At 27.4% G+C, this 27757-nt stretch overlaps 1 protein-coding gene across 1 annotated transcript in view; it reads left to right on the forward strand.

Annotated features, from left to right (window-relative positions):
- The first annotated feature begins 363 nt into the window (after window positions 1-363).
- LOC107437274 (uncharacterized) overlaps window positions 364-27757 on the forward strand; it is an 87350-nt gene continuing 59956 nt past the window's right edge. The window contains exon 1 of the mRNA XM_043052336.3: window positions 364-479. The gene's annotated coding sequence lies outside the window, so the exon portion shown is untranslated. The remainder of the gene's footprint in view (window positions 480-27757) is intronic.

Raw genomic sequence — 27757 nt, forward strand, 5'->3', positions numbered from 1 at the left:
GAGCCGTTTAATGCATAGTTTTTATTCACGATTTTATCTATTTTCGTCTGCTCTTCGAAATCGCCTACGTCCGAATCCAGACATCAAAACCTTCTATCTGAATTACAATTAGGAATTAAGCCTATTCGCGCATAAATAGAACAAAAAGAAAAAACAGGTATCTAAGATAGACAGGTGAAAATCGTAACTCTCCCCGGCTGAGATGAAGGATACCGGAGAATTTTCCGTTAGAGAAGAACACTGTGGAATAAAACATTTTTTTGAGATTCGGTCTGTGAATGGAGCGTGAAAGGATGGTGGGGAGAGGGAGGAAGTGCAACCTTGACCACCCTAGGTCATTACCAAGCTAAGAAGGCGGAAGACACAACTTCTCTCGGCTCTTCCAAAGAACAGTCGATCTCATCTGTTGCTCCATCTGCTCCTCGCTTCACTCTAGTTTCGGATTTCATCCCACCTGACTTCGGAGAGAGAATCTGCCGGTGAGTCAATGATTTACTTGTGATTGCCATTGATGTTGAGAAAATTATGTATGAAATATCGTTTGCTCTTTAACTTATGTTCGTTGAAATTTTATGTCTGGCGTTATGTTTGATAATATCGTTTGCTCTTTTTTATGTGATGTTAAGCTATTTCATATCGAATATAACTTAATGATTTTTCAGTTTATGTGAATTAATATAAAATAATATCGTTTACTCTTACATGATTTGATAATTTCATATGTTTATTTTCGAATTATAATTTTAAAAAAAACATTATCACTAAAGAAAAATTTTAATTTTTTTTTCCATTTTATACATACAACATCTAGATACATTACATATACATGATACAAAGATTGAAGTATTTTAAGACACAAATTCTTTTTATAATGTAATATTTATAAACACCCCATATTTTTTACAGAAAAAATATAATCAGTTAATGTGTGATTAATTGGACAAACAGTTTCCGTTAGTTAAAAATTTTGAAAAAATTATTATTTTTTATAAATATAAAAAAATAGTATTTTTAAATTGCTATTTGTGAGAAATATTATGCTGATTGATTCTTAATTGAGGCACTTTAAATTGTTTAGTAAACTATTTTGAAATGGCTGCAATAGTTAAAACATGCTTGAAAAATATTATTGTTTTTAATTCAAAAGTGCTCAATGATAATAAATTTTATAAAATTTTTTTTCTCAGTAAAACATATTTCGAGTGGACGACTTTTACAGTTTCCGTAATTAACTCTTGCTATATAACGAAACATTATGAAGCCCACATATTCCCCCACTCGCTGTCTTAGCTAAATTATGGAGTTCAAAATTTTCAGGATACAACTACCACTTAGGACATAAAAAAAATACAAATACGACAAAAAGTAGTGTTAGTTCTGAATCATGTTTTTGCATCTAATTTTATTATTTAATTAAATATTAATAAAATATTTCTCCCGTTTATAAGATAATCAAGGAAGTTAAAGATTTATTTTTTTCGAAATTGAGTCATTTGCAAATTTAGTTCTCTCATATGTATTTTTACCTGAAGAACAAATAGACACGGATACATAGGTCTGAAAATTGCGAATTACAGAGAAAATCTCAACGTCAACTCTATAAAACATGACTTATTATCGTATTAAATTACTGTAAAAAGTACTAGCACCCTGATTGCAGCGTCCGTAAAATCCTTTTTGCCATAAAATCAATTTTTCGAAAAATTTTTATACCGTAATTTTTACAGTAATATTTATTCGATTACAGGACTTCAGTGATTTTGCAGTAAATATTGCTCTAAAAATAATGGCATGCCGGATATTTTTGTTCCGCAAAATTTTACAAAAAAGTACTCCGCACGCAAGGTGCCAGTACTTTTTACCATAATTTGAGCCGGAATTTTTTAACAGTGTATAAGGGAATATCAAATTTTTAAACTTATTATGCGATTATAAATGATGTAAAAGTTCGAATATCTCACAATTCAAAATTTTTTGATTATCGCTAAATTAAATGGCAATAATTAATAAATAATATGAAATTACTTTTAACACGAAATTATAGTTGAATAGATGAATTATATAATTGTGTGAAAAATGTTTTTGATTGACTTAAGTAATTTATGCTATATAGCAAAAGAGAAATAGCAAAATTAACACCAAGGGACTCAAACTTTTGGCTACTCTCTTGACTAAACTATTAACACTGTATTTTTAAATAGCGGCAACCCCTCTTACATATTTTGAGTGCAAAGATTTCGTAACCTTTTAATAAAATCATATTTATTGAAAAAAAAGAACATTTCTGTGCCAGATTTCATAACTTAAAATAGTATCTGCAAAAAGTATCTGGCATATTTAAAGTCAGACCTTTGAATCACCACCTGAAATCCCGATTGATCGATTAGATAACGAGTTATTAAGGTGTTTAATGCTTTGTTTTATGTTTGATGCATCGGTCACCTAAATTAGCGAATTTTTGTAGTTTTAATTTTTTTTGTTATAAAATTAAAGTAACGATATATTGAGACTTTCGCAAGCCAATGTTCAGATTAAGGGTGTTATTTCTTTCTAGATGAAAAATATTTATAAATATATATTTGATGTTCTTTTTTCTGTTTTATTTATAGAAAATTTTAACAGATTCGTCTTGTTGATTTTCCCTTTTTAGTATTTTTCTAGGACATGGGAATTTTTTGAATTCATATTGAATAGCGTTTCATTTTATCTTTTCTATTAAATTTTCTAATAAACCTTAGTAATTTTATGAAAATACTTATTTAAATTATATTGACGACAAAAAGGCAATGCTATTTAATTAAAAATAGTAATATACTAACATACATATAATAGTATACATTGAATCGTGATATTGAAAAGATAAATTTAAGCTTAGATAAATTTTTCTAATCCTTTCGGAGTTTAGAATGAACAATAAACTTTGTTTTAAGCATTTTCTTTGTAAAAAGAACTTTAAGTCTTAAAAAGTATACCATGATACGAATGAGTTAGTTATCTAAAGTTAACCACTGTGTCGGGTTTGAGGGCTTAACATTTACTCTGAATTCTATTTATATATGTTAATACTTGGACCGAAAAAACGAAAAATAAGGAGCTTGAAAAGGGACTAGTTCTAAAATTCTTTAAAGTGTGTCAGTGTCATTGTGTCAAAATAAGAATTAAAATGAAAAAGTTTATTTTTAAAACGCTAAATTTTTTTTAAAGGCATAGCTTTAACCACTTGAGACATAGCATCCAATACATTGAACAACATTCATTGCAATTTTATGAATTAAAAAGTATTATTTTAAGATTTTTTCTGCTTGTATACTTTTAAAAAGTTGTTTATGAAAAAATATAATTGGATTTACCATCGTTGATCGAAGTTTTTAATTATGATGAAAAATTATTACAAAGGTAAAAAATTAGATTCACTTTGAAAAGTTTTATGGTACATAATTATCGTATTAATTGACTCTATAATCGCGATAAAGCTCACCTCTAAGCATTACCAAGGCTACGACAGCATTGTTAGATAATTTTTTAATGGCTTAACAAATAGGGCCTCTTGTCACAAAACTTCGTGACTTTTTAATATTAAAAATGATTTACGTTAAATGTACTTAATAATTAGAACATACCACTTTTACTATATAATTGTTAAATATGAATCAATATTCACTACTTACATTTATTCTGATTCATTGGAAGTAGTTCTTTTTATAGGTTTTCTAGACAAATGAAGAGTATAAAAGTTGTTTTAGAACTTTTAGTTATAATTGTTATCTTTTTCATAACTTATCCATTAAAAAATATGATTTAATAGTCCTTAGTTTCGAAAAGTATTAAAACTGAAATAGGCGAAGAATAACTATAAATAAAGTTTTAAACCTCAAAAAAGAAAAATTCCGTGAAAGAATTCAATCTCCATTGTTCAAATATTGCATTGACGTCATTTACAATTTACAAAAAAATGAAGATCAAAACTATTTGTAAATTATCGTCTGCTGCTATACATTTGCGGAAAAAAATATTTAAATTCTAAAAAATAATTGGGTTTACTTCAAGAAGAAGAAGAAGAAAATCGCGGATACCCACACATATGACCTATGACGTCAGCGCCAGCTTAATGGTTTTCATACAATACATTAGATAAAATTTTCATGATTACTACTATTCTTATGAAAAAGAATCTGATTTTTTGTGTTACTTCTTTTTTTTTTTTTAAATAATATTAATGCAACGATTTTATAAATTGACCAAATATTACACATCTTACGGCATAAAAGGCTTAAAGGTTTTGTTGCCGCGAGTATAGTGGATTTTATTTCATGACCAAAATGTGAAGAAACACTCTATACGAATATCTTACAACATATAAGAAATGCAAAAATTTAAAATGTATATTTTTTATGCAATGATAAGCAATATCCAATATTAAGTAGATTAAATTAAATTAATTGAATAACTTGTAAATATTTTAACTCATTTATAAGTTAGCACTCTAAGCTGCATATTGTAAAATAAAAACCACATTTTCTGGTATTATTTAATACTCGCGTCTATAGGTTAATACAACATAAAGACCGAAAAGAAAAATAGAAAGAAGATATTTAATTTATTAGTAATTTCAGTCTAAAATGCAACCTTACTAAGAAGTTGAACACGTTCTTTTTTTAAATATTTTGCATGAAAAATCCAAATCTGATTACAATTTAATGCAAAAGCTCTAAAATAACTTTGATATGCGGAAACAAATTTTATAACGACCATAAGCTTTTAACTTAAATGAATCCTCTCCACAAAATTTTACAAGGTTTAATGAGGAGAAAACCAATTTTTTTTATACCAGCATAAACACAGTTTAAAGAGTGAAATACCAATTTTTTAAACAAACTTTAACCAATTTTCTATTATTTGTATTAGTTTCTCCATCTATTAAAATAATTTAAAAATCCTTGCTTTGATTGTTAAAAATTTTCATTTTTAACAATCGTTTCATTTCAACCTAATTAAAGTAATAATTACGAAGAAATGGTCATAAAAATAACAACCAAATCAGTAATTTGTCAGAATATGCTTCAATTAATCATTGACAAGTGAATAAATAAATGGTTTTTGGCAACTTAATTACATGATGAAAAATCTTAATTCTCATCTTTCCACGCACAATTATTGTTCCATGATGTGACGTTGGTAGTAATAATAAAAAAAAGTATTTGATCTTGAAGTATTGATAAGTATTATGAAAGATGTTCAAACCAGAGTTTGAACTATATCACTTAAGTATTATTATTATTCAATCGATTGTTGTAATATTGTAATTGTTCAGTTGGCAGGTGAGTGATATGACGTTAGTTTAGACATCCTCTATTGATGTATATCAAGAGAAAAAAAAGTCTGGTAAACTACTGTAGTATATGGTTAATGACATTTTTGGTTAAAAAAAACATACATCAATTTTGTAATAAAAACCTAAATGTTAGTATTTAAACCATTCATTTGATCATTTTTCCTTTGTATGGTAAAGGTTTTTCCGAAATTTAGGTTTTCAAAATTATAGCTCTTATTGCCACACATTAAGTAAAAAAATACGAAACTAAAAAGTAAAGCTAACCGAATAAATGAATTTTATGCCTTGCTCTGAAAAAATCAAATTTAATTGAATTTTGCAATTTCAATACAATTTTGCATTTTTCCAAAATCATTATCAAAGCAGTTAGGTAAAAATTACCGAGCTTTTTTGTTCTTCCCCTAGAGTTAGAAGTATTGTGAATTTTTTCGAATTCTAGTCGCTTTGACCAGACTTTTTTCTCAGAACTACATATTCGAAATATACATTTTACGTTATGAATTACTTTATGATAGAATAAACGAATTAAAATTCAAATTTTATGATTGTATTGAATTCATAGTTATAGAAATGTTTGAAATGAAAGTCGGTACAATCAATGCCATTTAAAATCACGTTGAAACGTAAGTTCTCATTGTAATACAGAAAAAATATTGGATTTGTAACACATAAAAATATTTAAAAAGACTGATTTTAATATTTATTTTACAATATTAAAAAAACAGTGGAGATAAATGGCGAAAATTAAATTGGATACGTCCAATAGGTGTGGTAAAAATTAGATATTATGGAATATTTATTCCTATATTAGTGTCGTAAGATTGCATTGAATTCAATCATATATCTTATAAAAAGTTTAGAAGTAGCAAATAAATTCAGTTAACTACTATTAACTGTCACTATTAACTACTATTAACTATCACTATTAACTACATATACTAACATATACTAATCACTATTAACTACATATATTAAGATATTGTAGTATGTAATATTTTACATTAAGGTCATCACCCTTAAACCATTTAAGGAAGCATCATTAAATTATAATTTATCTTTCTGAAAATGTCGAAAAATATGATGATACGGGATATAGGGGAAGTCACACGGGAAAAAAACCGCATCATTTTCAGAAAATTTGATACTTTCGGATGGAATGTGGGATATGAATGATGTCAGAAGAGAAAAATGTTGCACTTGTGTTGTTTTTGAATTCTACGTGTTTTAATTCATTCAGAAAATATTAAGTATTATGTATCACTTATAATACTCAAATCGCAAAAATATTTACACTAGCACATATACGTAAATATATTTATATAACCATTAATAATTCATATATTTTGATATTATGTTCGCTTCCATGAAATAAATTATTCCTTCTTGATATTTTTCTGATTTTTTTTAAATAAAAATTTTTAAAAAAAATTCCACTGCAAATTGGTTTGATTGACCGATTTTTCAATTTTCTAGTTCATTTTCTGCACTGCCGAAAATTACGGTGAAAAGTACCGTCACTCAGTGTGCGAGTACTTTTTACCGTAAAATCTATTTTTACCGTAAAGTCTTACAAATCAAAAAGTACCGTGCCTGATATACCGTAATACTTACTGTAGAATTACTGAATCACTACAACTAAATAAATATTACTGTAAAAATTACAGTATAAAATTTTACGGTAGGAATGGATTTTACGGTAAAATGGATTGCACGGATGCACTCAGGGTGCCAGTAACTTTTATCTTACTTAGATCCGTAATTTCTTACAGTGTATTACTGGCATTTGCCAGTCACTTTTTTGAAAACAATTTTAAAAATTTTACGGAAATCATTAATGAACGATCATCAGATTATCGACAATTATTTTCTTTTAGCCTTTGTATCTATATATCTAAAATTTCAAATATATTAAAATGGTCGATTTTTATTTAAGCTGCTTCTTTTGTATAATCCAAAAACAGACAAAAATTCATCTATCATGATATAAAATAGTCTAACTATTAGTTACTAGTCGAACTATTAGCATACTATTAGTCTAACTATTAGTACACATATAGAAAACTCCGTTTTACTATAATTGAAAAAAGGTGGAAAGCGGTTTTTCTAATAGAAGGTATTAACAATATGCAAACTTATCTAATAAAGATATAAATTTATCTTCTATGTTTCAGTGAATTTTTGTTTTGTTTTGTAATGAATAGTTACTAGACTAAGAATAACATGTTTCCGTTCTTCAATTTAATTTAGTCAATTTCTTGTTTGTTTTTAATTTTTCATGGTATAACGTTAAAAATTACGGGAAAGTATAAATTGGTCAAAATAAATAAATTTTAAGCACATTTAAAGAAACAACTTATAATATAAAGAGTAAATAAATTTAAAAATAGAAACAAGTACGGAAACTGGAATTCTTGGTTTTAACCTTCAATGCAATAACAATTAAACACTGTAAAACGAAATCAATGCAAATACAAGGAAATGAAAGTAAATTAAAAAAAGAAAGAAATTGAAGCACCTGTTAAAAATATGAGAACAATTTAAACTAAGAATGCTTGTTGTAATTTCACTTTCAATTTTCCCACGGCATCCAGACAATTAAAGCAATGAATAATACTTTAGAAGAGTCAGGGTAAATTGATTTTGTGATTCTCACAATGATTATTCCACTTCAATAATTACATCCTGGTCTAATCTTGTGAATCTTTTTTTTTTCTTGAAATATATCTCTTCTGGAATGATCCACTCGATTTGCTCAAAAATTTTGGAAATTTGAGAATAAAATCATAAAATCAATTGTTAATAATTTTTTTAGATTGCAAATTCGCCCATAAATTATGAATATGAATAAATTATTACCATCAATGAATAACCTGTCAAATTAGGCATTAACGTTTGACTTAGGTTAATATTGAATTGAATAATTAACGACTTGGTTTATGGCATACTAAAGGGATGTAAAACGTCATACTTATTTGACATGTGTAACATTGAGGAATTATAGTTTACTTTTGTGCACAGTGAGCAAAAAATCACCCTGAATAACTCTTGATCTAATGACAGGATCTTCTCGTTTTAGGAATCAATCTTAATAGTTCGAGGGGTGGCCTAAAATATGCTAATTAATTAGTGCAGACCATATTTTAAGTTGCGAAATCAGACACAAAAACGTACTTTTTCTGAATAAATATACCTTTTTATGATAGATTTGGATTTCTGACTCCCAAAACATAAGTGGTAGCTTCAATTTAATAATATGGTGTCAATAATTAAGAGATTATTCAATATGGTGTTAATAATTAAGAGAGAGATCGAAAGTTAGAAGTCCAATGTTAATTTTCCTTTTTGCATATTTCGTCATGTTTCAAGAACATTTTAAGTAAATGGAAAAATTTGTGCACGCAATTATAAAACTCATTTATGCAAAGATAATTCCATGCAAACAATAATTTTTCATAAAATGTTCTTTGCTTTTTTTTTTAATTATTTTTTTTAATAATGGTCGAAAAAATTTTGAGTTGTAAGGTATACTATTTTTTACATCATTTTAAAGTTTCTAATTTTGTATGCAAAATACAAAATCTGAGCGAAATTGGTTAAACAGTTCCTGAGAAATCAAAATTATTTTTTTTAAAGAAGCTGCATAGTTGAAAATCAATTTATTAGAAACTATTTGGCCAATTTAGCCCAAATTTTGTTTTTTGACATGTAAAATTACATTTTTTAAAATGACATAAGAATGTATACTTTACAACTCAAATTCTTCGTGACTATTATTAAATAAGACTATAAAATAATAAATATTTACTAAAAGCTATTTTTTGTTTGGAAATATCTTTGGATAAGTAAATTTTATGATTACGTAAGAAAATTATAATTCCCTTTGAAAGATCTCGAGATATGGAGAAATCCCTTCATTCGCCGACCCGTGCCAAAACCTGTCTTAAGCAATGACCTCACACCCCTACTTGAAATAGATTTACCATGTTACCATAGTCACCGTCACGGGTCCCGACGAATGGTTAGGGGAGTTCTTGCTTTAGACAAACTGTACTATACTCATTATCCTAAGCTATCCCGGTACCATTAAGTAAACGCTACAATTTTTTAACTTTTAAAGTTTGAATAAAATTGTTTGGGAATTCTCCATTGTTTCAGCTATAGTGTGATAAAATGTCAAAATGAAATTCACAAGTTCTACCAGTTGATACGAATACCAAATAATAATTAATGTAGTTCACGAAACGAGTAATAGTGTATTTGATCAAAGCCCAATGGCATCATAGTTGAATGCACATTAGTTAGAATAATCGGAAGTCAATGTTAAAAACAGTACGAAAATTTAGAAAAAAAAGGAAAGAAAAATATGATTCAGTTCAGTTAACTTGGCAATGAGACGTTATAAAAACAAATTAAAATAATGAACAATGGAAATTGATGTGATAGTGATTCGTTCTTAGATAATAAAACAATTGGAACTTTTGTAATTGAATATACAATGGATAAGACATGTATCAATATTTTTATACCAAGTACCTTCACTCAGTTATTATTTTTAAATTTAACAGGGTTCTTTAAACTTCAACCAATATTTTTATTTAATCGAAAATGACCTTTAATGATAGCTATTATGGAGTTGAAAACGGCTATTATGGAGTTGTTATTATATCTAGAGAAGCTATAAGATTTGTAAAAATTTTACATGAATTGCTATTTGTAAACTTAATGCTCATTATTCAGTTATTATTTCAGTTCCTAGGTTATTCCTGGGTTATAATAAGATTAAACATAAAGCTTTCTTTGCTATGAGTTCCGTAAAGTGTTATAAATATATATAATATATTCAAATGTAATATTCATTTAACAAATGTGTTTAACACAAGATTTCCCAAGGAAGTCATTTTGACTGCTTTTTAATTTCAATTAGAAAAAAAAATGAAGAATATGATGACACAATTTCTTAGAATTTTGTGACTTTTTGTACAACATATAATTTTTTTTATTGTTAATATTGACTAATAACTTGTTATATAACTGTAAATAATATAAAAAATTAATTTTAAACAAATTTCTTTACACATTAGTTACTCTTTCACAATGCAGTCATTTTGACTGCTTTAGGGCAATATAGGTATATACTAAGCTTCAGTCTTTCCAGCGTTAAAAATTAGTTAATTTAATATCAGGCAGTAAATTTGATAAAATATTTAGAAAAATATTGCACGCTAAAAATAATCGTAAAAAAAGTTACAAGAGTTCATAATTTCTTTGCCTTTTCCTCCACTTTCTTTTTTTATTTTTATATTATGTATTTAAAATAAATATTTTTCAATATTTACTCTGAGTATTAGAATTTAACGGAAAATGGTTTAAGAATGATCAAATATGCTGTAATCAGAATGAACAAAAAGATAAGAGCTTATTTTCTTTTCAACTTTCTTTACAAATAGTCAAAACAAGTTTCTCATATGTTTGGCGAATATTTCTTCCGCCTTGCTGAATGTGGAATTTTCCTCATTGAATAAAGCCCCTCATCTTTAGTCAACAAGATTAATTTAATTTACGGTGAGAGTTTAGTAAGAAGTATTGCAAACACTTCTGCTAGCCAGTAAAAGAATTTTTTTTGCTTACTTTTTTTTTACTAATCACTCAATCATGCATTGAGATCTGAGAGCTCCACACGTGATTACCCAAATGCACGCGCCAATGGGCATTTTAAAATGTTTTCATTTCACCTTCTCAAGGTAGATGCAAGAAATAAAATACAAATAAGCTTTTGAATTTATTGCAAGTCAGGAAATGCACTTAAGACTGTACAGAACAGGAAGGCCAGGTTAAAGAATTGAGGTTTATTCCCCTGGTTATAGTTATTGGAATAATAATAAAAAACAGAAATATTGTTTGTTTTATTTTCCTGCTTTCTTTATCTTTAATCTCATAATAAAAGTTCTTAAGAGTATTAGCGTTTTTCTTTACGTGAAAAGCTGCATTCTGGTATTACTAATCTATTTTAGGATTGCTGGTCACAAATTACATTTAAGCTGTTCTTACAGGGAGAAAAATTTGAGCAACATTCTAGTCTGCTTTAAGAATCCATCTTATGCTTACAAAAATATAAATCAACACCGTTTATAATCTTTTTTTTTTGAAAATATACCCCATAATGTACCCCATGAAAATATACCCCATTTAACAAAATGAAGGGTAAGTTTTATGAAAATATACCCCTCATTATGTTAAAATTTTGTACAAAAGGTAAAAAATAAAAATGTATTATAATTTCCATTTAACTGTATCTATTAGATAATCACAAGTAGTGGTCGAAAGTAGCGCACTGTACGTAATGAAACTACTGTAATTGCTACTTCTTTTCGTGGTTTGTAGTGTAGTGTGCTACTTTTTTGAAAAATGTAGTGTAGTAACTAGTGCGATGCACAAAAAAAAAAAAAACAGAATTTTGTTGCGTTTTCTGGCAACTACTTCGAACTTGATGGGTACAAATGCGGGTCTGTCAATGAATGTACCATGAAAATGACCCTACAGCTGTAGCTGAGCCTTAACAGAAATCATGTATTTAAAAACACGTATAAAACTTATTTTTGAACTTGTTATTACGAAAAATAGATAATTAATAACTTTGGTAACACTTTCGCATGCTAATGCACATTCGTAAAACATTGATGTTATTTGAAAGGAACGTATTTTCGATGTACTTAATTTCTCAGAGGATTAAAAGGGCATTAAGCAGTCAAAATATTGCAAGTATTTTATAATTTCGCAATCTTAGATGAAATATTCGAAAAAAGCATAAAAAGTTGAAGGCTAACTGAACAAATTTGAAAAAAAAAAAAATGTTTTGGGACAACAAACTGGTGTATGTAAACATGAAAAAATAGTTCCGAATTATTCCCTAATATTTGATATAAGCCAATTTTTAATTCAAAACCATTTTGAACTCAGGTGTAAATTAAAGTCTCTAGCAAAGATCGTCTCTTCAAAGTAGTGAAGTTGTTACTAAATTACAAAGTAGTCTGTAGTCACTACATTTTTAAAAAAAGTAGTTGTAGTTAACAACATTTGTAGCAAAGTAGTTGTAGCTTTAATAAATTACAAAAATAATGTAGTTTTTCCGACAACTGATCACAAGTAATTATCATTAATTACTTAAAAAGAGTGTTTTTATATTGAAGTTTCAAAATACTCAAAATACAGAAATTTAGCTTTTTTTTTTTTTTTAAAAAAAAACTCGCTCTAGAAAGCTTAATATTTTACAAATATTTTATCAAAAATAACAGGTTACATTTGTCACAGATGCAGTTCAGTAACAAATCCAAAATCAAATGGGGGAATACATCTCTTTTTTTGGAATGCTATTTAGCATTCCTCGGTGTATTAAATACAGTTCGTTAACACAGCCCAACAAGGCAGAGTTAACCTTTCGTTCGTCTTAATGAGAATGACCTATCTTTTACTTAAGTTTGAGAAACATATTCTGAAAGAACAATAGAGCGCTTTTTGGGTGAGGTGATGATGATGTATTGTATCCAACAAAGTAATCAAAATATTTTCCCTCCGAATATGATGATGGCCTTTGATGCTTTAGATGTTACTCGTTATACGAATGCATGGAAACAAATTACAAAGAAATAAACCATAGGTGATATATTTGAATCAAAAAACAACCCTTAATTCTAAATCAATGCTTCTCGACCTGTTCTTTCTGAAGGCACACCTTCATATTAATATTAATTTATTACAGTAATTAGAGTTCACACTGAATTATTGTCACAACAATAAAATAACAATAACACAGCTTTCTGATTAATTAAAAATTAGCATAGTAATAAAAAGAATTGAAAATCGTTTCGTTTCTCTAATTTTTTATATTATTGAAGTCCAAAAATTTCGGACCGTTAACATTTGCTAATACTATTTAAAAACGCGTATAAAAAATATCTCAATGATATGCAGCAAAAATTTTTAAAATAGAAAAAAGTAATGAGTTTTGTAGTAAACAAATAAATTGCAAATCAATAATGCTTAATTTTTAAAAAATATCAAGTGAATAAATTAAAGCGAATGAAATATTTATCAATTAATTTTCATATTTAAATAAACTTAATTGCTTCGTTTAAAAACTTTAGCAACTTAAAATTTTTTTTGTAAATATTGTCTAAGCATTGACCAAGTTATAATGACATTGATACTAAAGCGTATACTTTAAAACAAATATTTCAAACTATTTTAAGTAAATTCTTCAAAAATATTTCTGCAAAATATCAAATTATGCATCCTTTGATTCCTGAAAAGTTTCAGTAATAAGTTAAGGCATTGCAAAAGTACTCGAATCTTTATAAAAAAAATATATAAGATTCCAGTTCTTAGTAATATTTTAGATGATCAGAATTAACAAAAAAATACTTTGGTCTTTAGTTAAAATATATTTTGAGCAGAAAATGAAACGATATGAAAACTTAAAAGGACTTGCAGTAATAAGAAGTAGTGCGCAAAAAGAAGAAATACACCCTGAATAACTGAATGAGGACTCTATATTTATAGTTTGAAGGTCTAACCTAAAATATGCTAATTAATTAATGCAGATTCTATTTCAAGATACGAAATTTGACCTAAAACGCACTTTCTATGAATAAATAAACTTTTGTTTTAGATGGATTAGGATTTTTTGCCCTCAAAAACAGGGAGCAGCCGCAATCTATGAAATATTGCTAAAATAAGTAGATCAGAAAGCAGTCCAAACTTTTGACCACTTACTGTTAATTTTACTTTTTGTGTATTTCCCCATATCTCGGCAATTTTTTCAACGAATCAAAAAAATTTTACATACAATTATAAAATTCGCTTATTTAAATCTGATTCCATGATGATTCCAAAAAATAATTTTTATTTATTATTTTTTATTATTTTATTTAATAATTGTGGATTAAATTTTGAATTGTGAGGAGTACAAATTTTTACATCTTTTTAACTATAAAGCAAAATTTTATATGGCAAAATACAAAATTTGAAAGAAATTAGGAATAATTAAAAACTAATTGAAAATAATTTTTTGCACGTGAAAAATGTTTGGAAAAACAAATTATATAATTGTGTGGAAAAAGATTTTGAAGTTAAATTAACATTAAGGGGTGCAATCTTTGAACTGTTTTCCTGACCAAACTATTTTGATCATATTTACTAGACTGCGACTACATCGTATAAATTTTTTTGCGCATTGTACATAAAATAATGAAAAATGTTCAGTTGTAGTAAGATTGGGGTATCCATAAATTAAAAGTTGTAATTTTTCAAACATTGTTTTTAAGAGTATATAAAAAAATTAAAGCGTAAATATAAATATTTTCTCTTAATTTTTAAAATTTTTATTTATTCTGCGCTATTTAAACTAATAATTTTTCAAGATATCAAGGAGCATAATATGAGTACTAAATTCTTAACACTACAGAACACCGTATACCGTATTAAAACGCAACTGTTTTATCTTGTCTACGTATTACATAGAAAATTATTGATTATGCTACCAAATAATTTATATTAGCTAGCTATCTTAGAAAGAAACTTTGTTCTCTTTATAAATACTAATTTTAATATTGTTTAAAACTATCCTTATGATTTTTTTTGATAAATATTCCATCTCATTCAGTATACTTTTAATAACAGCATTAATGTATCGTTTGCTTCTTTTTATTGCAATATTGCCAATTTTGTCGCCAAACTTATCAATGGGTGAGTTTTCTGATTAAGAGCTTCTGAGGATCACTCTAAAATTTTTTAACTGCAACCGTTCGAAAACAGTATAAAAAAAATCCCGTTTGTAATTTTAAGGAAAGAATTAATTGATTTCATCTCTCTCTCTCTTTCTCCTTTTTTATAAACAAATAATTTCTGGTTGAATAAAAAGTTTCGAAAACAAACTTTTAATTTTAATGCATAATATATTTTACTGTATTTTTATTGAAAGTAACTGACTGCGTTTCTATAACAATTTCTTTTTTATCGAAATGAAAATGCGTATTATATTTGTTAGGAAAATGAGAATCTAATCGTTTTAATCAGAATTAACCTGATCCAGTAAGATTTTTCCGTTTGTACCGAAAAATCATGAGTTGAATGTAATTCTTCTTTAAGATTTTAATTTTTTCTGTTGTAGTTTTTTATTGTCAGAATCATTAAACATACTGATGAAAGAATTGATATTAAATAAAGAATTACGAGGTCACGTAGAAACTGTTAACTGTATTGTTCGAAAAATCGGCAGTTTATATTTCAAAAATTGAAGGAATTTGAATCTCGCTTCAGGTTTACGTAGCGGAACTCAATCATTCTGTTTTGTTTTCTTTCAAATCTTTGCTTGTTTTCACCCTATTTTTTTTTATCTTACATTTGCTTCCTGATTTGAAAAGTTATCGTTTTCTTAAAAAAATTAAATCATAATATATAAATTATATATAAATTAATCATAATATATAAATTAAATCATAACTTTTCAGTTATATTTATATCTTTTGAAATATTTTAGAGTTACCGTTTTCTAAAAAAATTAAATCATAATATATTCACTTTTCAGTTATATTTATATCTTTTGAAATATTTTTTCCCCTTATGTTCTTTTTTTCACGAAGTTAGTCGATATGTGAAATTATCATTTGCTTCATGCCGGAAACATGGTGCCTAATGAGTCGCAGAAGAGAGGCATATCTCCAAACAATTCGCGTGTCATATAAGAGCGTGAGGGTGAGAGTTTTCTCATCACGAGGCAGACGTTCGTCTGATAAAAAAATATATAAAAAATATAAAAAATCATTACCTTGACGGGTTAACAAGTTAATAAAGGAATAGCCAATTTGGAAGGAGAAAATGGAAGGTAACGCCGGTGTCTGATAACATTTAAATGAGTTTCTTTATCACTTACCCTGTTGTTATAACATTCGATGGTTATGTTAACGGGTGATCAGATCCGAGAAAAAAGATATTTCGTTCCAGGAGAATAGCCTTGAAATCTATGGAAAAAAGATTTTAAAAAAAATTCGAAATTTGTGTCTTCTAGTGTTTAAGTTCAAGTTGAAATGAGAAAGGAAACTTCCTTTATCTTCAGCATAGATATTCTTCAAAATTAATATTATTCATATACCATGAAATTTAATATTATAGCAGAATCCACTTCAATTTTCAATTTTTCTCTTGCTCATGTTCTATTTTAAGTAAAATAATATATTTTTTAAGCAACACGAAACTTTTCTTAAAAAATTTAGAATTTCAAAAAATGCAAATTAAATGAATTGCGTTTTATAAAAAATACAGTAGATATATAGGATTTATATTTCATTAAAAATACAATAGATATATAAAATTTATATTTCATTATAAATACAATAGATATATTCCGTTTTATAAAAGATACAGTAGATTGCTATAGCAAAACTATTTAACAATAATTATAATTATAACTATTTCTATAATATTATTCAGTTAAAACCTAAATATTAACATTAACCAGTTTCCACGAGAGGTAATAAACATATATATTTACATATATTTACTACATTTAACATATATATTTACTATATTTAACATATATATTTACTATATTTAACATATATATTTACTATATTCAACCTATATGTTTATTGATATTTTTAACAGATTTGATAGTTACATTTCAATGGCGGAATTTTGCATGAAATATTGCTACTTAGATAATATTTAATAATAATTTAGCAATTTAATAATATATAATTCAGTACAAGCAATTTCATACCTATCTCTGAGAACAACTGCTCAACTGCCCACTTTTTTGGGAATATCCATTTCATAGTTTTAACTTGTTATCATAATTTGTTTTTTGAAAATATATTTGTCAATGTTTTAGTGCTTTTTAATATTTCTGAGAAAAAGCCACACAGATTAAAACTTAAAATATAATTTATTCGATTAATCGTTCTGAAAAACTTCAGAGTCAATTCTTACTGCTATTGCATCGACCATTCTGCTTAACATATGCATAAAGGCGTTTCTCTATTTCCCAATGTCCTAATTTCTATTCTGTATTTCCTATTTTCTATTATAAGAAATTTTTATTTCATATATTTTGTTCCTATTATAATAGAAACAAGAACAAAATAAACTAGGTATATCTCTACTTTCTACCATTTTAACAAATAAAATTTTTTCGATTCCTTTTAAAGCAACGGCTTTAACAATTGGAGTGTCTCCATTGATTCTCCAGAGTTCATGGGTAGTGCAATGAGGTGAAACATTCATTAAAACATTTTAAAAACTATGAGAATTTTATTCATTGTTTTTCTGAAGAATACATTTACACGTGTGCATTACTAATTTTTATAATCAATTTCAATAATCTAAGTTTTCAAACCAACAAAGGTAGAAACAAAAAATAATTTTTTACAATATTTAAACTTTAAATATTTAAATAATATTACAAATCGTATTTTATTTATATTCTTAAAAAAAGGTACAAGTGCAAAAAAATAATAACTGAGATAATTTTAAATGGAGTAATTAAATATGCACACAATTTATTTTGGAAATGTATGAAATTGGCAAATGTATTAGTTCCTGAACAAAACGTCAGAATATATCGTCTTTCATGATTCATAACTGTATATTTATATAAATATATTATTCACATAAACAACAGTAATTATTTAAACATGATACCTGACGAACAAATCTAAAACCGGTATTTGCTAACGAATTTAAATAAACACATGGAGCATTTTATTAAGATATAGAATTGACAAATAATTTGGTTTCTGAACACAACGTCAAAATAGATTGTTCTACTATGATTCATAAATGTATATACATGAATATATTATACTTAACAACAGTAACTATTTAAAAGTGATAACACCTGAAGAAATCTGAAACAGGTATTAATGAGCAAATTTAAATAATCACAAACTTCCCTTCATAAAGATACGGATTTTTTAAATATATTAGTTTCTGAATTAAATATCAGAATATATTGCTCTCTTATGATTCATGAATGTATATATAAATTAATATATTATATACATAAACAACAGTAATTATTGAAAAGTGACAGTTACAGAAATAATCTAATGCAGGTAATTATGAACAAGTTCGAATATGTACACGATCTATTTAATAAATATATGTAATTTACAAATATATTAGTTTCTGAACAAAACATCAGATTATATTGTACGTTTATGATTCATAATTGTATATATATGTACGTATACCATATTATACACATGAACGACAGTAATTATTTAAAAGTTAAAACTGCTGATATAATCTTAAACGCGTATTTATTATCAAGTTCCAATATGCTTACAACTTATTTCACAAATATATAAAATAAGTTTTTCAAAGTACTTTGAAATTAAAAAAGTGTGAATATTATTATAGAATTTTTTTACAACTTTTAAGTTTTGCCCATTTTTAACACTCACTTAGATTTTGCAGAAGTCTTTTTTCTTTCTTAAACATATCAAAAATGAATAAATGTTCACGATTATATAAATTTTGATCTCTTTCATTTTATCTTTAGAGCATGGGAAAATGATACAATTTAATGACCAGAACTTGCATAGCGATGAGCATGCACTTTTGATCTAAATACATAGTTTCCGTTGTAGTAATATTATCACCCAGTGAATGCATAAAATGTAGGGCTATGATTTTAAAAGCGGCTTTAAGCAAGCATTGAACATGATGTTTTAGCTTGTGTTTCTTTTGTTTAAAATGCTGAATTATCTTCATCGCGTGATGCAAGACGGTAAAGGGGACATAGAAATACGGGCATAATCACCTAATCGATTCTTAGCGTTAGAGAACCAGTGAGGCAGAAAAATGGTTTTAAAACAAGAGTTGAAAAATGTGAGCAGATGCCTTCCGCATTTTGTAAAGCTTTTAATATTAATGTGACCATCATTTGAATTCAATTTTTAGATCTGATTTTCAAGTAACGGAGGATCATTATAATATGACCGTAAAATGTGATCGATGCTGGAGAAGGTGAGCTTTAGTTTTACTTGTTATGAAATAAAATTATGATAGAAGTTTGTGAAAATGTTTCACGAATTATTACAATAAACACCCTAATTCTTTTTTTAAATAGAAATAAATATGTCACATAGTCGTAAAACGCGCCAACTATAATGGTGGATCGCTTGAATAACAGAATACCTACCAAAAAAAATTATATACAGCATTTTTGTAAAGTAAAAAAAAACTCTTTTAATGTTTTAAGAGGTAATAAAAACTTTTGTGTCCTTTTCCAAAGATCTTTTTTTCCTTCTTCTTTTTTACATAATACTTCAGCAGAACGCACTTGCGCTAGATTTCCTTAAATATTATAAATGGAGACATATTAATAAAAAAATAATAAATAATAACAATATTGTAGCGCACTTCGTATTGGTTTCTATGTGGATGATCTTGTAAACCTCCTCAAATTTATGAGGTTTTAAAAGTGTGCGCTTCTTTATTGCTTTCATCGTTTCTAATAACTGTTAAAATTTTCATTTTAAAGCTACCGTCAATTAAACAACAGCTGCCTGCCCATCCAATTAACTGTAAAATTTAAGGTCCAAAACATTTCTTTACCTTTACGATTTTGTAACCGTTTACACCAGCATGGCTTTACAACTGTAAACACGAAATTTAACTGGTCACTAGAGTTAGGCTTTTCGTTAGGTAATGATCATTGGGGTTGAATTGTGATTGAGTTATGTTTTGTCAAATGAACCCTAGAATGTGGCTTAGTTAGTTTATCTGGTTGTGCTATCTATCGTGAGAGAGGTGAAACACTAGATTTCCTTGTGTTAAGCAGCGCTGCAATGCTGCCATCTATGTGAGAATGGGAATTTCCGATTCTAATAATCCAGGGTCACCAATAGGGGAGCGCAGGACATTGAGAACTCCTCCTGTGTTGAAGGAATGGAAGAAATGTTGTAACCACAACGCTGGGAATCGATCCCCAGTTCAGCCGGTTATGATATTAGCCCTCTCGAATCCCAGCGATAGCTAGTCGATACGAATTCCGCATCCGGCTTGCATCGACCACAGTGCTGACGTAAAATATCCTCAGAGGTAGACGGATCATGGGTTAGAGTCCCCTTGTTGTTAAGCTAACTGTGGTCTTCGTCTCCATGTAACGCAAATGCGGGTTAGCTCCAAAAAAGTCCTCCGGACAGCAGATTTCTCCCAATACTTGGTCCTACAGTTCCCTTGTCTTTTGGATTGGGTTCAAAACTGCAAGGTTACGGAGTTGAACATTAGTAGTCGTAAACCCAAAAAATTGGTTTTACTGTTCAACAACGGTTATAGAATAAAATAAGATATAAAGTTCTTCTCTATTTGGAGCCATCAATCTTATTTCAAAGAGCTTCCTCCATACAAAATTTTATTTATTTCTGAATGCTTAACTGTTCAAATGATTATTAGGTATTCAAATGCCTTAACAGTTTCTGAAGTTCTGAAAACTAATATAATTAAAAGTTAAAAATGATAAACATATTTCAAATAACCTTAAAAACTTTACATGCTTAAAAAATAACTGTTGAAAAATAGTTGTTACCTAAAATATGTTCTGAAGTGTTTCATTTTATTCCATAAAAAAGGAAAATTAGAAAATGATTATTGAACTTAGTTTTATTTATAAAATTATTTTTTAAAAATATTGTTCTTTAATTTCATTTTTGAAGAATGTCTTCGAATAAAATGACATGAAACCCACAGTATTGAGATCTTGTTTCTTTATACATTTAGATTTAGATTTTCTTTTCATATAAACAATATGAGCGATATTCTGAAATGTTTCGGCAATTTAAAATGGTATGCAATTTTTTAATTTCGTAATAGACTTCCTGATTTTGCCTGTTTTACACATCACTGCTGTAGAATAATTCTTACTAACACTGTATCTTAATTTGTTTTTATTTCTTTCTATTACAGTTTTAAAACTTGAAAACAATTATAAAATTTCGCTTTTTATAAAATTATTTTCTTAAAAAATTATTCAATTTTAAATTTTATTTTAAATTTATCTAGAATTAATAAATGCATTATTTTCAAATAATTTATCATTGCAAAGGAATTAATGCTATTTAAGTTAAACTTAGAGAATAAATTTGAGATGAAAAATGCTGCATAAAAATAGTATATGAATTACTGACTGAGTAATAATATCAATATCTTTGTTTAATTTTAAATAAGAAGTTGTTTTAATATAAAAAATGTAGAATTATAAGGACGACTTATAATAATAATCTTAAAAGTTCAGACGAGAGACCGAAATCAGAAAAAAAAGCTTATACTTCAGAATTTATGCACCCTTACACCATATAACTCAAAATGTGTTAACACTATTATAGTAACCAAAACACCCAGCAATTTTGAAAATGTAAGCCATTCTGGCATTTAGTAAACAAACTTAATGGAGAGTCGTCTGCAATAAAACATTTAACAGACAATACTTCTTGAGAAAAAAAGTGTTTCATGATTCGGTTAAACTTAATGGCGAAAATGAAGAAAATAATTCTTTTTTTTTAAAAAAAGAATTATTACTGTGGAATGCATAATTTCCCATGTTATGATAAAAGGTGGAAGTGCTTGATGACTTAGGGGTGTATGGTGGCCTGCTGTCCTGAAAGAGATCATTAAATGAATTCGCAAGAAGACATTGTTGCTTCCACATAAAAAAAGGATTACGCTATTTTTTTTTTTCAATTTACCCCAGATGGTAGAATTCATCAGTAGGATTTTATCTAAAAACTCCTGTTGATTCTATCTGAAAAGATGAGACTATTGAAGAAGTAGTGATTAGTAAACTAATGATCTAAGTCGGCGAAAACCGCGTCAAAAGCTGTTCCGGTTCGTTGCTCCTGTAATAATTCTCCAACGATGCGATGTATTGTTTTCGATTTTTCCCCGTCTACACTCTTTTCCAATAATTTTCAATTAAAAGACTTTGCAGTTCCTTATTTATTACCAGGAATATAAAATTGTTTTTATTAACAATACCGGAATCGGTTTCCGGAAGCTTGATATTGATTGGTCTGGTTTAAATGGGATGGTTATCGAGACTGCTATTCAAACCAGGTAAGGGGTAGTAGATAGAGCATGGCTACACAAATGCTGAAGAGGTGAAAATTTAAGAACGTACTGTAAAATTTGCCTGTGGAACTATTGAAACTATAGTTGTCTCCAATACATACAGAGATCATAATCGAAACAGTGCATGCTGGAAAGTATTACAAAATAAAAAATAGCATATTTGAAGCATGCTGTTTTTGCAAATGATTATGGTAATTTATTTTAATTTTAATTCGGAAATATAGAAGGATTTTTAAGCATCAAATTTAAAATTGTAAAATCATATTTTATTTTTAAAGCATAAAAAGCAAGAAAAAAAATTACATTTTATGCGATATTTTCCAATAGAGTATTAGGTTTTTAGTAATTCTAGTAGTTTGATAATCGAATGTGTTATTGTATTTATTTTGTTCGAAGATGTATTATTGCTTGTATAACTATTATTTTATTCCTAATTTATATTTGAAGAAGTAAGTGAATACGAGAATATTTAACATAGTTAAAAAAATTAGTAGATATGAGTTACCCTTATTTCATAATATTGATAAAATCTAGTAAACGCTGGATAAAAACTACCGTAATGCAGAGAAAGATTTGAAAAACTGTGATGTTGAATGAATGAGCTACGATGATTTCTTTTTTCTTTGCGTATTTCAAATTCATCCACAAAATTTTTAATTAAATTAATATTTAATTTTTGGTTTATAGAAAAATTCTTTTACAAATTTTTTAAATGGCATTTAAATTTCTTTTAGTTTACATTTTAGCGGTTAAGAAATTATTTCATTTATTTTACGTTAATTTTAAATACGTAATCCAAGAAAATAAATTATTTTAACGTTTCTTCAGCTAAGGTAATTTTCAACTGCTACACTGTTTATTCTATTTTAATTAAATTTCATTTCCTTCATTTCATTTGAATATAAGATTTAAAAAGTTTTTTCTGCTCAACTCAACTATAGTTCAGAAACAGTTTAGGATGTTTTCAGATTAAGATTTTTTTGCAACATAAATATCCCTATACTCTTCCGTCATTTACTTAATCTCTCTACAAACAAATTGTCATAAAAAAAGAAGAATATATTACTTCTTATCGTCGCTGCATAATGGTAATCGTCACTGCGTTGATAATGTCCTGAAGCGTACCTCTAACCTGATGATCTTAAAAATCGAAACAATATGCGTTTTTTTTTAAATGTGAAGTATGTGATTGATGATCATTTGTTCTGCTCCAGAAAATTTTCTTTTAAGAAATATTACGGTAAAAATCCTTGTTTAAATTTCTCTGAAAAGTCTTTATCACTGTAAAAGAATGGATACTCGATTATCATGATACTTACTTCGTTTTTTGACGAAACCGTTTCCTGCTATATACTCCCTGCAAAAATTACGTCAAAGTGACGAAATAACTACCGTCACTTCTTCGAGGAAAAGAATTTCGTTAAAATTAAATAAATATTTTGTCATTCTAATTTTTTCCAAAACATAAATAAAAACTGCAGTGCCTAATGTATCTTACTTTTTTTAGTAATGTGCGTGTGCACCATATAGACGGCACGACACAGCAACATAAATTACACCCTAGCCCAAAGAGGGATTCGAACTCCGGATCTTCCCTGTACAGGGCCAATTTCTTGACTACCATACAAACCGGACATAATACAGTCGCGCTTAAAAGTCACCGTCTAATATATTTATCCTAACTTTTCAGCTTTTGGCTGCTTTTATAAATTTAAAACTTTTAATTTTAAAAGATTCATATAAATCTGTACTGAATTAAAAATAAAAGTTGTTCGAAAAAAAAGTATTTTTTTTTTAAATTTTATTTTTATTATTATTGAATTAAAGCAACAACACACTGGCCAATGGCTTTTGCACGCTATTGTACATATTTCTTTGGATTAAACGGCTTGAACATTCGTCTCCATGAGAAGAATTATATCTTAGGTTATGAAACAGTACTTCCTGTAACTGCAAATGTTCTGCCAGTATCTTAAAAATAAATAAACAATTCTCACAAGCTAAACTATTACTGTTCTGATGAATAATTTGTGTTGCCAACTAAACTTGCAAAAAAGAGAACCTTAATTGAATTTCAAATTGTGCATAAATGTTTATATAAAGAAGCAAAATTTGCCAACAGCATATAAAAATTTTTCGTAACTGCAGAGAAGTGGTAGTAGATAGTTCTACTTCATACTGAAATTATTCTGCAGAGGTCTTGATTGCTCTGAGACGTACGGTGCAGTTATCCACTTAGAAGTTAATTTAGACACGTGAACAATTTATAGAGGGTGATGAGTTATTGTTTTTTTTTCTATACTTTCTGCCTGCTTTGGAAAACCTATCCACACAGCGGACGTGAGTCTCGTAATGTCACGTGATTTTAAGAAATTCGAAACACAAATGAACTCTCAGAATGAACTCGCTAAAACCAGCAAAACAATTCCTTGAAGCAAACTCGCCATATAGAATTTCCAAGCTGAGCAATAGAACATATATTGGTTCATACACTCTCTTTTCTATATTCTTTTGATGAATTACCCTACACTTGCGTTACATGAATGAGGAAACTATAAAAATCTTTTACGTTTAGTCCGACAGCAATAGGACTCTAACTCAAAATTATTCTTCAACTGGAGATATGGGGGGAAAGCACATTATCGACGCTATTTTGAAAGTGTATAATAAAAAAATTACTAAATAAAACAAACACTTCATAAAGAGGGACTTATGAAGTAAGATAGCAGATATAATATGTAAAATAATAACTTAAAAAATATAAATGTAAATAAGTGAATATACTTAAATAATTTCAAGCAGTTTTTTTTCATATTTTCGTTTTTAATATTTTTAACTAGCGTTTTGGACATGCATAACTATTAGAAAAAAAAAGAATTTGAAACAAGGTGGGAAAATATTTTCAATGAATGCCATAATGATTCCACAAATCTTAATTTTTCTTCTTCTTTAAATTACTGAAGCAATAAATACAAAAATGGAGTAGGATATTTCAAGAAAATAACTACTTAATTTATCCTTTCTTTGTTCTTTCTTTTTATAGATGAACAACAAGATATCAAAAAACAAGACAAAACAAGAGATTTTATAGACGGAAAACCCGATATCATTCCGTATCAGGGTTTTTACATCAATCGATTAGAATACGGATCAATGGAAAAAACTGTATTTTTGAGTGCTTAAACCTATTATTTTTTAAGACCAGAATGCAGAATTTTAAAAATAAATTTACAAATAGTTCTCTTGACATTAAAAACGTGAAATAATTGGAAACGTGGACACATACCTAAATAATAAACTAAAAGTGAATAAACTCATAATCTGAACAACTAAATTTGTAAATGAATTTCTACTTTCAATTGGTTTTTTTAATAATTTTTTCTGAGAAATCATTATAATGTGAGAGACTAATGAATGAAATGGAAAAAATAATCATTTAAATGCGTACATGTAATGTAAAAGATTTAACAAAGTAGATTTTAATCCGTTTTTAATATAAATTACTTGTTTACTTACTTACGTTTAATGACGTATGTTATGAATTCCGTTTAAAAAGTTACGATTTTGATATCCTTAAAATTATCATATTTCTTTTAGAATAAACGTTTGATTTAAAAAATAAGGTTGTTGAAATCTTTTAAGCTATTTGTAACTTAAAATTTACAATTTGGAATTAAAATTTTGTCCAATAGGGGATCTAAGAATGTTCAGAAGCAATTATTTTTCCTTCCGTTTTGATGTTTTAGATAACCTTGAAAAAATATATATTATTTAAGTAATGCCGAGTAACCTGTTTTTGGTGACTACTAGTGGTGCATTGCTTTATTGGTAAACTTAAACATGTGGTCAACTTAAAGAGAAAAATGAGTAGTTACTTTTACCCTATCATTTCTAACAATACGTTATTCTTATATACATCTTGTTAATCATATATTTCACATATGAGTACCAGCCAAAACAAAGATAAATGCAATCAAATTTTTTAACATGGCCTTAAAATTTCATTTATCAAATACACTATTCATCTTAGAAATTACATAAATAAATAATAATTTGTTGCATAAATTTATTAATAATTTATTAATAAATTATTAATTGGTACGAAACGGAAAATGCATATTTTGTTGGTCAGGTATTTATTATAAATAATTGTCCAAGAGATTAGCACAGGATATAATTCAATTAGAAAACTCAACACTAAATTTATTTCAATATTTTAAAATTTATTTTGTCACAGGTACATAAAAATATATTTATTACAAAGGTTCATAACCCCAAATCACAGAGGACACAAGTTAGTTTTCAACACTATTTTACCAATTTGTTGAAATTCACGAAATGATAGGATAGAAAATTTCCTAAAATGTTTTTTTCCGTCATCTACTGATGAATTTAGTAAAACATTCCATGCATACCACTCCCAAACAAATTTGAATTATTGTAGTGATCAACATGCAAGATAGACAGGTAGTATTGTTACAAAGGCTAAGCTCTCTTTTAACGCATAGGATAAATTCGGTTCTTGATAACGGAGGTCAATTTAAGAGGTCACATGGTAAAAATAAAAAAAACAACAGTAAATTAACGTAAGAAACCTAAGAAAAATCGATAAAGCCTTCAGATATTTCGAAAGTTAAAAAGTAGCGCCATAGATAGAAATATCAACAAATGTAATCTAATCTTTGTATTGGCAATACGTCAGAACGGAGAATGGCTGTATACGAATATTTACTTCCCTTTTTATTTGAGTTTTTGGTGTTACTTTGGATCTTTATATCTCTTATCCCTAAGACAATCCTATAATATCTTAAAAAAAATTATATAAAGACAAAATTTTCTAACTAAAATAATTGTGATTACATTTTTCAATAAGAAAGATTGTTTCATTTTAAATTAAACAACTTTTCAATGCAGGGAAACGCTTTAAGGAAACTATTCAATTCTATGCGTAATTAACGATCAACTGAAGAGCAGAAAGTTTTGAGTGGTATTTTTGTGAATTTAACAAGGTTTTTCAACGCTCTTTAGCGAAGGGGGGAAAAGGCTCATTTTAAGTGCCTTATACTCTAAGTAAAGCTATAGTTTTAAACTGTATACGACATTTTAAAAGTTATTAAACTTTTTTAAGAAACGCCAATTTGGCGACATTTTTTCACCTAGATGAAAATTATCAATATCAATGCCTTATTCTCATTTTTTCGCAAATTTGTATGAGCCCAGGTAATGCAGTGTTGGAGTCAGTTTCTAAATATTAAAAAATTAGACCACAAACGCTTTTCATTTTCTCAAAACTGTGGCTTT

The sequence above is a fragment of the Parasteatoda tepidariorum genome, chromosome 8 (genome assembly GCF_982258835.1).
Source record: "Parasteatoda tepidariorum strain Cologne lab strain chromosome 8, Ptep-v5.0, whole genome shotgun sequence".
Taxonomy (NCBI): Eukaryota; Metazoa; Arthropoda; class Arachnida; order Araneae; family Theridiidae; genus Parasteatoda; species Parasteatoda tepidariorum.